The sequence below is a fragment of the Leuciscus leuciscus genome, assembly GCF_965113295.1.
Source record: "Leuciscus leuciscus genome assembly, chromosome: 1".
In the NCBI taxonomy this organism is placed as follows: domain Eukaryota; kingdom Metazoa; phylum Chordata; class Actinopteri; order Cypriniformes; family Leuciscidae; genus Leuciscus; species Leuciscus leuciscus.
This window is the reverse complement of record NC_138725.1, coordinates 79,402,795-79,418,702: the sequence shown is the minus strand read 5'-3', so window position 1 is coordinate 79,418,702 and position 15,908 is coordinate 79,402,795. Positions and strand designations below refer to the sequence as shown.

General features: G+C 40.0%; 1 protein-coding gene across 1 annotated transcript in view; it reads left to right on the top strand.

Moving 5' to 3' along the window:
* Positions 1-15,908, top strand: part of LOC309511319 (zinc finger protein 862-like) — a 210,061-nt gene that overhangs the window by 76,573 nt on the left and 117,580 nt on the right. The window lies entirely within an intron of this gene.

The following is a 15,908-nucleotide window of genomic DNA, read 5'->3' as shown; positions in this document are numbered from 1 at the left end:
CAGTGCTCCAGCTGGGCCTGCTCCGCATGCGCCCGCTGCAGTTTTGGCTGAAAGCGCGAGTCCCACGCAGAGCGTGGGCATCCGGTTCGCTTCGCCTCAGGGTCAATCAGAAGTGCGTCACAACTCTGAAACCTTGGAGAGTGAACGACTGGTACCAATCAGGTGTAAGCCTGGGGACTTCCTCGAGGGTGAGAGTGGTGTCCACGGACGCGTCCACCTCGGGATGGGGAGCGCTGCTCGAGGGCAGACCATTCTTCGGCCAGTGGTCGGAACGGGAAAAGCTCCTGCACATAAACTGCCTCGAAATGACCCACAGACAGTCCAACTGCTGTGGAAGAAATTCGGCAGAGCGGAAGTAGACCTGTTTGCGTCTCAAGAAAACGCTCACTGTCCGGAATTTTTCTCCAAGAGCAGGAACGCGCTGGCCCATGTGTGGCCCCGCCGCCCGCTCTATGCTTTTCCCCCCGTCTCTCTCCTGCCTCAGGTGATAGAACGGATCAGGGAAGAAGGATGCTCAGTACTGCTGGTAGCACCGTTCTGGAAAAACCAACCTTGGTTCCCAGTCGTGATGCAGTTAGCAAGTACTGCCCCGTGGCCAGTACCAATGAGGAGAGATCTCCTCTCACAGGCCCGCGGCTCGATCTGGCATCCTCACCCGGAACTATGGTCCCTTCATGTCTGGGCCATCAACGGGTACATGTTGGACTCCCTAAAGGAGTATTAAACACGATCACGCAGGCTAGAGCTCCGTCTACAAGACGACTCTATTCTCCGAAATGGTCGGTGTTTTCGGGCTGGTGCACAGCCCGTGGTGTGTCACCCACAGACTGTGGTGTGACGGAGGTGTTTTCCTTCCTACAAGAGCTGTTGGATGGGGGCAGGGCCCCCTCCACGCTCAAAGTTTATGTGGCGGCTATAGCAGCGTTCTCAGAAACAACACTTGGTCAGTCAATAGGAAGGAACGATTTAGTCATCCGCTTCCTTAGAGGGGCTAAGAGACTGAATCCTCCCAGACCTCCCTCAGTCCCCGTATGGGACCTTTCTACGGTTCTGGAAGCCATGAAAGGTGCGCCATTTGAGCCTTTACAGTCAATCGATTTGAAACACCTGTCTTTCAAGACGGTGTTTTTGCTGGCTCTCGCTTCAGTGAAGCGCATAGGGGATCTGCACGCGCTCTCTGTGAGCGCGGCGTGCATGGAGTTTGGGCCCAATGACTCAAAAGTTATACTCAAACCTAAGCACGGTTATGTTCCAAAATCCCTCAACACACCGTTTAGGGCGCAGGTTATCTCCCTGTCAGCCCTACCGGTCCCTGATGAGGAAAGAGACGCGAGCCTCCTTTGCCCAGTCAGGGCATTACGAGCTTATGTGTCTCGCTCGTCTGTTTTCAGACAGACGGAGCAGCTTTTTGTTTCGTTTAGCGGGCGTTCTAAGGGACTAGCCGCGTCGAAACAGAGCCTATCCAGATGGATAGCTGATGCTATAGCGCTGGCATACGCCTCCAAGGGCACGCAGTGCCCATTGGGTGTCAGAGCGCACTCCACGAGAGGCATGGCCTCTTCGTGGGCCTGGTCAAGTGGGATTGCCTTGCAAGATATTTGTATGACGGCAGGCTGGGCCTCCCCGTCTACATTTATAAGGTTTTATAACCTAGAGGTTCCCGCCCTGCAGGCCAGGCTGCTGTCGGTCTAAATTTACCAGTATTATCTGACCTGATGCGATCAGCTCAGAATGCTGCGTCTGCTGAGCACAGCTCAATGTTCGACAGTATAAAGCTGGGCAAACTGTGTAAGACCCACATTTCCCCATCAGTTCAGGCCGTACCCCGCCCTGTCTGTATGATGAAATTCGCGTCCCATCGACGCTGCTATATGTGGAAGAGTGAGGCTGCACCCCTCCCTCTTCCCGGACTCCCTGTGAGTTCCCTGAGTGATTGTGCACTATATGTACCCCGGGCTTTCGCCCTTGGGTCTTTGGTGTCAGATCTCAGCATGCACGGCGTTTTACATTGGGTCCCCTAACGTAAGATATCTTACGCAGTACGAGAGACCTCTCGTAAGAGAACGTACTCGGTTACTAACGTAACCTCGGTTCTCTCTAGAAGAGGGAACGAGTACTGCGTATCTTGCCGTGCATGCACACGCTCTGGTTGCTTCGATGATGAAAAACCAGATAATAGCTGCCTGCGAGCGATATTTATAGGCCTAGACCACGCCCATTTCGGCGGGACGTGACGCAGCGGGCGCGAAGTGCCCTGATTGGGTCTGACGTCACGCCAGGCCTCGCTCGATAGGCTGCTGCAGTTGCCGCAGAGCAGCCAATAGGCGCGCGAGCTGTCTCGCCTATGTCTGCATTGCTGCTGCAACGCGTTTTGCATTATTACAAAATTAAGGATAATTTTTGGCTTCAATATCTCGCGGAAAAGGATTTTCCCCTAGCGTAAGATATCTTACGCAGTACTCGTTCCCTCTTCTAGAGAGAACCGAGGTTACGTCAGTAACCGAGTACGTTTTCATTTTAAATCCTGCATCACCTGTTTTCATTTTCATTTGTGACAATTTCTCTAAACTTTATCACAGTACTACTATGGTATACAACATGCAGTTCTATTCTTAACCTACAAACATAAAACTTTCCTAAATGTCGAAGTGATTCTTATGGGTAAAATAAAAAATAAATTCTAAAAAGTCTAAAAAAAATAATTCAGTGGCTTAGTAAATATCACAGAAATAATTAACTTTATTCACTTAATAAAATCTCTGATTATCATTTACTTGATAGTTTGAGTTGAACATACCGAAATAATTGACTAAAACTCCAACAATTAATTTTGTCTGAAATTTACAGTTAATAAAAAGAAGTTTTTCACTAAAATAATTTAGTATTTGACTAACCAATTATTTATTTAAAATACACTGAGCTAATATATTTGTGAAATTTCCATCACCATATTTGAGAATGGATAATTAAACTGATCTGTTTCAAGAACCACAAATATTACTTAAATAAAATCAATATTATTAATATTTAACACGCATAAGAAATTGATTAAGTTTACTCAATTAAAACAATGCACCCCTCCCCCACCCTCTGACGTGACGACGACAGCTCAACGGTTGAGTGAGCACGCGCTGTATGAACTCTCTCCAGTCCAGCACAGTTCTCCTCTTCTCTTCTCAGCGTCGCAGAATTGGTGCATTTCCTCTGTGAAATTCAGGTGTGTGTATGTTTTATTTTATCTGTATAATCATTAATGTGCTTCAAATCATTTTATTTAATGCGAAAGAACATACAGAGACACAATGTTACTCACGAGTTAAACGAGTGTCGACTCGCGTCTGCCTTTTCGCGTGATTGTAACGCCTTGCATAAAAAAACACACGACTATATTCCTAAAGATAATGAATATAACTAATTTGGATAGTAAAATGTCCTCAGAACTGTGCACTGTGTGTTTATTGGCAGGTGATTGAGTCATTCGCGTCGCAGCATCTTTCGGCCGTGAGTGACGCTGGACGGCGGTGTAAAGTTAGAGGATACCCCGCAGAGGCGAGCCCATCTCCGGCATAGGAACCAGCGCTGATCCGGTGGATACTGGATAACAGACCGGTTGATTACACTTGAATGTTTAGGCCTAAATGTTTAATTTTTACTTAGAAAATGTTTCTTACATGAGTTTAAATGTAGGCAATATTGTATATGTGTTAAAAATAGTATAAAATATGCTGCATTTCTGTAGGCTACTCATTGACAATAAAGGCCTATGTCATGTAGTTATACCGGTGGTTGTATGGAATATTTTTTACAAAGGTTTAGAGGAAATAAAAAAAGTTAATATTACTGGCATATAAACACAGTTAATATTACTCATAAATATTTGTTTTTAAATGTTTCCCCCCCAATTATTTCTATTCAATTTTATTTGTTAATGTACCAAATGCAGTTACTCAGATCTATTTAATTTGTTTCACTTACATTTACTCAGTTAATACAGTGTATGTAATTGATTTCACTGCTTACAAATCTAATCAATTCTAAGTGTAACAATGTTTAACCAAAAAATTGAGTAAATCATATTAAAAGTTTTTAGAGTGCATCACCACCAGAGTTCATGTCACATATACAAAAACATATTCCAGCCAATTTTCAACATTTTAATCACTGTTCTAGAAACATATTTGACTCAACTTTGTTCATTTGCAATAATATGTTATGATTTGTTCACAAACAACAGGCCCAGACAGTTCACAAATAATGTACATACACGGTCTTACAATGTCATTGCTTTATAACTGCTCTTTCAAATCCTGTAGGAAAATGAACAGTCTTCATAAAGGTTTGTCATCATATATTCACCCTCATGTTGTTTCAAACCTGTATAAATTTCTTTCTTCTGCTGAACAGAAAGGAAGATATTTAGAAGAATGTCAGTAACCAGACAGTTTCTGGTCTCATTGACTTCCATATTAGGAAAAAAATTACTATGGAAGTCAATGAGACCAGAAACTGTCTGGTTAATGACATTCGTCTAAATATCTTCCTTTCTGTTCAGCAGAAGAAAGAAATTCATACAGGATTGAAACAACGTGAGGGTGAGTATATGATGACAAAATTCTCATTTTAAAGTGGAGTATCCCTTTAAAAATTTGCCAACTGCATATAAGTGAATCAGATGTTGGTCATCAAAACATGAAATCTGTATGAAACACATAAACAAATGACACAAAATGTGTATAAATTCTATATGACTTTAATTTGAATAGCATATGATTCAATATAAGAACTTTAAATGATTTATATATGAATTTTATATATTTCTACTAATACCATACACATTTGCATACTTTTTTCATGTAAAACTCATATAAGTCTTTTAACAGTATTCATATATGACGCAAAAATCCTCTATAAGTTATATGTGTGCTATTTAGTATGAAATGGGCCATAATCGGTCTGATTTTGTATATGACATATATTGGCCTTATATGAAACACAGAAGGTAATTCTGGCTGATTTAAGTAAGGAAGATATATGGTTGCCATATATGAACCATGCAGGTTTTTTTCATATGGGAATTGATTTGCGTTTGGTGCACTGTGGAGTGGGTAAAACGGTTTTTAATGGCTGGCTAACATATACCATTGACTCGCGCTAGCCTAGCATCGGCTAACTATCCAAATATAAGGACTGGATCATTTAAAAAAAAAAAATGTCTCCACTGATGAATAACAACCAGGCTGACTTAAAAATGAGGTCCGATGTCAAAAATCCCGAACCACCCCTTTAATGTAAAAATATTTTGCCATGAGTTATTGATCACATTTTTCCCGAGTGTAGTTCATTGTAATGACATTGTGTTTTCCTCTTTTGTGCACTTTTACATAATACACCAACACTTGTATCTGTTCCCAAGAAAGTGGTGCTGAAAAATGTGCAGTAAGTGGACATTTTCTAACTTTCCAAAGGAAAGAAAGTATAAGACTTTGTAATGTCTATTTGTTTCCATTGCACTGGACAGTGAATAAACCCTCTCAGATAACTGTCATATGGAGGAACTATAGCCTACCTGCAAGTGCATAAATAACTTTACTTAATTTATACTGTATGCTTTCAGCGACTTTTAAAAACACAAATTTCTAAAACATTGTGTCACCCAGGAAGTGACATCATCTGGGCTCTTTATGCAGCATGATGGGAAAATAAGATTTAAGAAAATAATCTCAATCCATTGTCTCAGTTTTTAGACAAACTGTACAGTGTTGAACGCATTCTCAACCCGGTTACCAAAGTTACTGTGAGAAAAATTATCCCTCTTTAACTATGAATAACTTCTATAATTTATGAGAAATAGGGCTTTGTCAGTAGCTATAAATCAGGTTTTGCATAAGTTATGCTTACAATTTATTTTATACTGTTTATTGCTTAAAAAAACCAACAGCAGAAACATAATTTTGTAAACTATATTGAGAAATGTCCAAAACTTTGGTAACATGGTTGCAAGAAAATGTGAACCAGAGTTTTAAAATAAAACTCTTAAAATGATATTTAGTTTGACCCGATGTTGACAATCAATATGAACGTTGCTCAAACCTTCCTTTAATGACCATTCATTGAAAACAAACAAGAAAATGTTGTATTCGATAGTTTATCTAATTTCCTAAATGTGAAGTGCTTGAATCTTTCTTATTCAGCGTCATGAATGAATGAAGAATAAACGCCAACCTCTTTGTTCTTCAGTATCTTCAGTGTGTTTCATTCTGCAGGATTCTGGATCTCTCATGTCCTCTTTAATAAACTCAGTCTTTGCAGATTTCAGCTCTTCCTGATGATTTGCTGCTCAGCTTCACTTGTAGGTGATGGGAATAGAGTGGTTCAGGTATGACGTCACAAGGTCAACCGGCAGTCAGCATTTCACTGGTTCCTTTGAGAAAAACACAATAGGATTTTCCCATAGGCTTTTGGATTATCGCTAAAAGCAAGCTCTGTGATCAACAAAAGTTTATAATACTTGCACGTTTTGTCCATCAAGATAATTATCACAGATGAACACAACTTTTATGAATTTTGAAGCCTAAATGCAGTCACCAGAAGTAAAAAAGCTAAAGGTAGGCTATAAACGAACTCAACATCACCATCACTGAGCTTCCGAAAACTCTTTCTGTTTTTATCTAAAAACATTTTCAGTTGGAATAGTTTATAAGAGCACAGTTATAAGCATAACAAGGCTGTAAAAGTGGACTGAGTTTACCTGTTCAGCGTGATGACGTCTCCTTGGTAGCCTCTGTTGTCCCATTTAGACACTTGTTAGCAACTGCCTTTTTCAAGCCACGTAACCGCTTCAAAAAATCACGAATGGGGTAATATTAATGTATTTTATGTCGTAGAATAAAACGTGAAAGTGTCTTGAGCTTGTGTTCACCACGGACCTTATTTCAGCCATTTAACCAAATCCCCATTCAATAAACCCATTGACTTTGGTTCGATGGAACTGGAAAATGCCAAAATCAAACATATTATATATCAATTAATATGTATGTTTTTATTCTAATTGATAACAGAATATAAATAATGAAATCCTTCCAAATATAAACAATGGTAGGAAAAACAGTTGAACACATAAACACAGAAATAAATGTACATATTGTAACCAACAAATATCCTCAGATTGTTGACACCAATGAAATAAGCTTTAAATGGCAATTTACAGGAGATCTGAAGACATCAGCATAATAAATGAGGAACTATTGACATGAAATAAAGAGTCTTTTCAGAAGATCTGGTAATATTGATGAGCCTCAGACTATTAACACTCATTAAACAAGCCATTCAGGATCATCAGCAGATCACTCACTTTATTCTGAGTGTTTGCTGTTAGACACAGATTATTTGAGTCAGGATATAGACTATATGCTAAAAAGCATATAAAACTGCTCTATTGAAAAACAATACTGTTTTCTCACAAAATGACATGGATTAAACATCAATAATACAACAACAAACAGTAATGACGGGGAGTCACGTGACGCAGGGATAAGTGATGGCAGCTTGAAACGTATGCTCCCGCTGTCCTTCGGGTTTTTATCCTTATTATATCCTAAAATACGTTCAGATATAGGTATTTTTCTTTTATATGTTACGTGGAACTCAAAATGTCAGAAGAAGGCAAAAGTTTGTCTTCTGGCTGTAACACTGAACAAAGAAAACTTTGCTCAGCCGCACAGACTCAGCTCAACATGTGCACGAGGGGAGTAACAGCTAGCAAAGAAGCCACAGCTAGCACTACCACGGAGCCTGACATGGCTCAGATTCATGGGATGCTGAGCAAGATACTAGAGGAAACGGCGGATTTGAAAGAAATTCGTCGGTCTCTGAGCTCCGTGGATACAAAGCTTTCCTCCCTCATTTCCCGCATTACGGAAGTGGAAGATCGAGTGAGTCAGCTAGAGGACGAGCAAGCTAACATAAACGCTAGACCGATGGGAGCCACTAAAGAGGACATACAACTATTGATAGATAGGTTGGCCACAGCTGAAGACAGATCTCGACGCAACAACCTCAGATTCGTGGGGATACCGGAGGGGGCTGAAAAGAGCAACGTTACCACGTTCCTGAACAAGTTTATCTCAGCGACCCTTGGCATTGATCCAACCCCGGGAGGAATCGAGATGGATCGCGCTCATAGGATTGGGAAACGGCTGGAAGCGGGGGATAAGAATTATGGTCGAACGATTGTGGCGCGCTTGCTACGATACAAAGATTGCCAAGCCATCCTGGAAGCAGCACGGGAAAAGAAACGCTTGACGTGGAACGGCAAACAAGTTATGATTTTCCCGGATTATTCGAGGGAGACGCAAAGGAAGCGAGAAGCATTCTCCCGCTGCAAGAAAGCTCTCCATGAGCGCAAGATTAAATTTGGCATGCTCTACCCTGCACTTCTGAAGATTTTCATCACTGGACAGAGTCCACGGGTGTTTGATGACCCAGATAAAGCAATGGAGTACATTGAGAGACGCTGAGGTACATGTCTGACACTCTGTTAGTACGTCATATGCGATCCGGACACGTTATGGATGTGCCTTGGAAACTACAAGATCTTGCTGTGTCCGTACGTTCGGGAAAGTAACGGTATGTGAGATAGTGGGTGTGTATATGCGAACTGGCAGACCTTTGTTTTGTTTTTTGGACATGGACAGATCAGGTCAAATTACCGGCTATGCATTTCATAAATCATTTAGAGGTTGATTTTTGAGTTTATATTTCTCATAGCCGGGGCAGGTGTGGCCAACAATTTTTTATTTTTGTATAGAAATCCCTATGTCCTTAATCTAATACCTTATACCTGAACACAATTTTGTATATGATAGCCTACTCAGGACGGTGGGCCTTCGGGCTGCCCTTGTTCCATAAGTCATGGACCTAAGAGATTCACTTTTTTGTTTTATTTTAACAATGTTCCTTGTTCTATTGTTCTTTGTGCCAGACTGGTTCGCAGTCTGCTGGTTATTGATATCGCTATTGGCTGATATTATGGGTTTTTTTTCTATTTTTTTTTTTTTCTTGTTAATGTGTATAATTTATGTTGCACCATGGATCTTATGTTATAATAGAATGGCTACTTACTCTACTCTAAAATATATTAAGATTGCTTATGACTAGTAGTGGGAGGACATTATGTTATTCAATTTGGAATGTGAATGGCCTGGGTTGTCCAATTAAAAGGAAGAAAATACTGGGACATCTGAAAACTAAAAAACAAGATGTAGTATTCTTTCAGAAAACACATTGTTGTCCTCAGGAATCAGTTAAATTATGTAGGGACTGGGTAGGACATGTTTCCTTTAGCGCTGGGTCATCTAAAAGTCGAGGAGTAGCTATATTAATTAACAAAGGCCTACAGTTCAGGCTCAGGAGGGAGGTTAAAGATGAGGAGGGCAGAATAATTATAATATTAGCAGAGATACAAGGACATGCTCTGATACTGGCCAATATATATGCACACAATGTTGATCATCCTAATTTTTTCATAGACTTAGAAAGTAAGTTGCATGATATTGGACAGTACCCCATAATTCTGGGAGGAGACTTCAATTTTGTCTTAGATCAATTCCTTGATAGAAGTAAACCAACATTAAGTAGAATGCCTGACTCTGTCTTACTGGTTAAGAGAATGTGTTCATCTATGGGTCTAATAGATGTGTGGAGGCTGAACCACCCAACGGACAGAGACTATACTTTTTATTCAGGAGCCCACAAAGTCTATTCAAGAATAGATTTTTTTCTAATTTCCAGATCCTTGCTACCTGCGACACTATCCTGTTTAATTGATAGCATTCTGCTGACAGACCATGCTATGGTCAGACTACAAATGACCCCATATCAGGAAACAGAAAGATCACAGGTGTGGTGTTTTAATTCATCTTTATTACAAGATGTAGGATTTAAGAAAGATCTTCGAGCCCAGATTAGGTTATATTTGGAGACCAATGTCCCCACAGCTCCCTCTGCCATAGTGGCTTGGGAGGCCATGAAGGCCTTTATAAGGTGATTTATTATTCAATATTCTTCTTATAAGAAGAAGGTCAATGCTGCTAAACTTACAGATCTAGAAAGGAGAATTAAGAACACTGAAGCTAAATTTAAAAGGAATATATCTGAACCTATTTTAAAAGAATTGACCCACCTTAAATATGAATATAATATTATAATATCCAAAAAAACGGAATATCTTCTGTTCAGGGCCAGGTAGACTATTTTTGAATCTGGGGATAAAGCAGGGACATTTTTGGCTAGGTACATTAAACAAAAAAATAGCAAATCTTCGGTAGCAGCAGTGATGGCTGAGGATGGAAGCCTGGCAACCAAATCTAGGGAAATAAATGATGTATTTAAGCAATTTTATATAAATCTTTATACATCTGAAAACAATGCCACAGACAAAGAGATAATGTCATTTCTTAATAAATTAAACCTTCCTAAGCTGAGTGTATCACAACAGGAGGACTTAGATTTACCTATTAGTTCACAGGAGATACTTGATGCAATTAAGGCCCTACCATCAGGTAAATCTCCAGGCCAAGACGGGTTTACAGTAGAATTTTTTAAATGCTATGCAGAAGACCTATTACCATTATTTGAAAATATGCTTGCAGAAGCATTTAAATCTGGCAAATTACCTCCCTCCTTAAACCAAGCAATTGTCACTCTTATACTTAAAAAAGAAAAGGACCCGACTGACTGTAAAAGCTATCGTCCAATAAGCTTAATATCTGTTGATTGTAGACTTTTATCTAAAATACTTGCAAATAGATTGGATAAAACACTTGGGTCACTTATCCATCCTGACCAACTGGGCTTTATTAGACGGAGAAATTCCTCTGATAATGTGAGACGCCTTATAAATATTATGTGATCGGTGCGGGACTCCAACGATCCAACAGCAGCTATCTCACTTGACGCTGAGAAAGCGTTTGATAGGCTAGAATGGAGGTACATGTTTCATACGCTTAAAACATTTGGATTTGGTCAAACCTTTCTCAGATGGATAGATATTCTTTACAAAGACCCACAGGCCGCAGTGAGAACAAATGGTTTGATTTCCTCTTATTTCACACTTCATAGAGGTACCCGGCAGGGCTCTGCACTATCGCCAGGGCTTTTCTGTCTAGCTCTTGAGCCTCTTGCGGCAGCTATTCGCAAGAATCTGAATATTCAGGGAGTTAAAATTAATGAGTCTACACATAAGCTTCTGCTTTACGCGGACGACATTTTGTGGCTTGCTTCGGACCAAGCCAGATCAGTCCCAGCACTATTGGACGTTATTGAGTCGTTCTCCAAGATATCAGGGTATAAAGTCAACTGGTCCAAGTCTGATGGTGCGTTCACACCGGACGCGAATTGCGCGTCAGGCGCGAGTGATTTCAATGTTAAGTCAATGCAAAGACGCGTTACGCGCGTAAAAAATTCCTGCGGCGCGAATGAGGCGTAGAGCGCGGCGCGGTAGACGCGAATACGCCTCATTCGCGCATCAAGTTCGCGCGAATTGAGCGTCTGGTGCGTTAAGCGCGTTACGCGCGAATGTTTTATGTAGTGCTTTTTGTGCATTCTCGTGTTTGACGCGAATTCGCGTCTGCCGCCCGAGTTGAAAAATCTGAACTTCTGCGTCAATTCGCGCCGCGTTAACCAATCAGGAGCCTGCTTCAGCTGCTTGCTGCTGTCACGTGGTGAAGTGACAGTTTATAATGTTATTTTATGTTTGGCCTCAATACATTATTTTGTAATATGACTAAAATGCACAACAAAGCAAATCTTTCACATAAAAACTCGATTTCAATATATGAGAGATACTCATTTTGTATTGAATGCAATTTATTCCATATCTATATGAAACATTATTAATCTAATGTGAAGACAACAAATACAATTTAGTGTATACAAACTAAAACAAAAATCACAGGTTTCACTTTTGGAGGCTGGCTCCATTTATTATCAAAACAAAAATAAATGACAGATTAGGTGGGTGCGGGCGAGGGTGAACCTCGCGCCGGGCTGTACAGCGCGGGCTCGTCAGGCAGCGACCACTCGAGGCCGAGGCCTTATACGGCCTACTCTGTCCTCGTCAGCGTCCTCACCGTTAGGTCCACCAAACCTAGGTCCTGGACCAAATTGTGAAACTCCTGAAACCCTCCGGAGAGTCTGGTGGACCCGAGTACAGCGACGATGTCCCCTACGCAGCTGTTTCTGCTCTCCAGAGCATATACGAGCGGTGACTCTCTCGATTAATGCTAATGCTAATGCTCGATAAACATCTAAAAAAGATGGCCGCCAACGGGTTTCGAAACTTTCGCCTCTGACGCGCGTAAATGTCGCTTCAAACTTTTGTTTTTACGCGCGTCAATCTCGCTCTTGACACGCGAATGTACACATGTGGTCAAGCGTCAAACTAGACGCGGCAGGCGCGAATTTGACGCGCTATTCGCGTCCGGTGTGAACGCAGCCCTTCCACTGACTTTATACTGTCCAAGAACTTTATTTCAGGCGGGGCTGTTTCAGTGGCCTAGTGAAGGCATAAAATATCTTGGCATTCTTTTCCCTCACCAAATTGATGAAATAATCGAAAAGAATTTGAACCCACTCTTTAATAAAATTTCATTAGATACAGATAGATGGTCACCACTATTTTTATCATTATGGGGAAAGGTCAACGTCCTGAAGATGAATTGTATCCCGAGGTTCAATTATTTGCTGCAATGCCTTCCTATTACAATACCCCAAAAGTACTTTTTTTAAAAGACCAAATTTGCAAAAAGTTCCTATGGAATGGTAAACGTGCAAGGATAAAATTAGAAAGGCTACAGGTACCAATCAATAAGGGTGGCATGGGCCTCCCCAAACTAGCCCTGTATCATTATGCCTTCTGCTTGAGACATATAGCTCAGTGGACACTGCCACCTGAGAGAGTCCCTCCCTGGTTTGAGATTGAACAGAGACTATTCTCACCACTTTCCCCTATAAATGCTTTGTCTAGCAATATACCCTCCAAATTAAAATCTCACCCTATCATATCCAACCTCTGTAATGTGTGGAAGAAGTTTTCTAAAGCTTTTAATATTAATGTCTATCTTAATTCTGAATCCTGTATTTGGAATAATCCAGTCCTACGTATTAATAAACATTCTTTTCTATGGAAAGATTGGGTAGAAAAAGGAATTATTACACTTGCAAACCTGTATGAGAGGGATAATATAAAGTCTTTTGAAAGGTTAGCTGGTGAATACAATTTGGCCAGAAATAATTTCTGGAAGTATCTTCAAATGCGTCACCTGCTAGTTACTGTCATAGGGAAAGGAATAGAACCTCAGCAGTCAAACCTTCTCTCTCAGACTACGAAAATAATGGGTTTGGGGCATGAAGCTGCTATCTTTTATGCAATGTTATTTCAACAGACAGTTACCGTATCTTATGCAACAATGTTAACTTGGTCGGCAGATTTGAACATTGATGTCACACATAAAGAGTGGGATCGTATCTGTGAAAACATTAAGAGGGTTTCAAGAGACATTAAAATTAGATTAATCCAGTTTAAGATTCTTAATCGATTTTACTGGACTCCGACTCGGCTGTTTAGGCTGAAGCTGAGAGATAATGCAGACTGCTGGAAGTGCTGCAGTTCAGAAGGGTCTCTTTCTCATCTGCTCTGGGAATGTCCCATGATTCAGAATTTTTGGCTAAAGATTCATGACCGCATTGAAAACATTACCCGGACTAGTCTGGAGTTCTGCCCGAGGTTGTATGTTTTAAATGATCCACAGATGACATCGAACTGTGAAGCAGCGGACTTTATTCAGACCAGTATAATGGTAGAAAAACAAATAATAATGAGAAACTGGAAGAACCCCGGAGTGGAGCATGGAATTGGCAAAAGTGGCATCATACGAAAAAATGTATTTTAACATCAATGACAGGGCAGAAAAATATGTGGCGAAATGGGGAAAATACGTGCAATATATTGCTACTAGATGAGAGCGGGGTGCTTGTTGAAAAATGTATATTTGATTTGGTTTGTTTTTTGTTTGTTCTTTTTTTTAATTTATTTTTTTATATATTTCTATATGATTTGTATTATTCCTTTTTGCTTACTCTTTTTATTTATTTTGTGTACACAAAATGTATCATCACTATGGGATACATGTTAAGATGTCAATTGTAAAGTTGACTACAGTGTTGACTACAGTGTTGACTACAATGTAACAGTGATGTTCAAAAACTCAATAAAATGCTAATTATAAAACAACAACAAAAAAACTAACAGTAATGACACTCATCTTCATCAACCACTGCGGCTTAATAACTACATCAGCAGAATATGTCCATATGAATCTAAATATAGTTTGATTTTATGATAACTTCATTCATTACAATAAAGTAACTAGAATGCATTTCCGGAGGAACTGCGAAGTGTGCTTGCTCGGGTGCGGTTCTCCAACGTGAGCAGGTAGCGGCTTAGGTTGAAGTTTGCTTGATCTGAGAATTTCAACAATACTTGTTTTTTTAAGATTGTGCAAAAAGGTCAACAGTTTTGTGCATTAAGAGTCATGTCTGCAATATAGACAAGGGCCAATGGCATGGTTTATGTGGGCTGGCTGTTGGTTTTGAAATATTTGGTTATGAATATACAGCAGAGAGTGGGAGTGTTTTGGGTGATGAAACAGTATTGAAAAGAAGTTGATAGTCTTCATTTATTGTATCCAATAAGGCAATAAAACAACTCACCCAGATCTAGACAAAATATTGTCATCAGTCCATTTTTTAAGTTCCTTACGTAAAGGTTTAATCTTACACAGAGAAAAAAAAAAAAAATTGAATACACTAGTTAATACACTACACTAAAGAAATGTTAATAGCATAAAATCAATCAGCGCTGGACCGGCATTCTCTGTCTTCCGCTGAGTCCTGGCCGTAGACAGATCATATGTTTCACGCTGTCAATGCAGTGGTCTGCGTTGCGCTGATCTTTCACACTATCGAGTGTAGGTGCAGCATTCTAACATTGAGTCATAATGAGCTGTTTGTGAAGAAATTATCCGCTTCCAAATTATGTCATTTTAATCACGAAATTGAAACATTAAAAAACAATTTGCTCTTTATGGTGTGCGTGTGATAGAGCGCGGCAGCAACAAACCAACTGATCAGCTTGCAGCGTAACAACATTGAATGCTCGGCCGAACAGCTGATCATAGCTGTACAGGGCGCCTTATTATTTTTCATCTCCATAAATATATTTAGTAGTAAAGCTAATGCAAGGGCTAGAAATCAATTCATCTTTTGCTGATACTTCCTTGTCATCATGGAGAGCGCAGTTCATGGTTGCATAGCAACGACAGACGCCACGAGAGAGCAAGCGCTTGAGGAATGGAGAGAGCGGCGAGCTCACGCTTTCCACTTGTTTTTACCATAGACTGTAAAAAATTGGTTTTTACACATCTAGAGCGACGTTGTTGATTGTTTGAGCATGTGACTGCGCCAGGGATGGAAATTAACTTTTTTGTCCACAGGCCACTGTGGCTGGTGGATTTCAAAATCTACCAGCCACTCAATGTTTTTACCAGCCACTTTCTTGTTTTTAACCTACAATGTGTAACTGCATGTGAAAATTAATACTACAAGATCTACAATACTTAAGCAGTTTATTTAATCTCAAGTCTCAATTAAATACTGACATTTTCTCTTTCGTTCTTATACACACACCAGGCAAGGCATTATGTATTTTAGTAGGCCCACCCACTAAAAAAAAAAAAAAAAAAAAAACGTTTAATATATTCTAATTTTGTCAAGAACTATAAAAAAAATCGTCAATAAGATCATCATTTGTGCTAAAATAGTCTAAATGTTTAGTTTTAAAATTTTTAAAA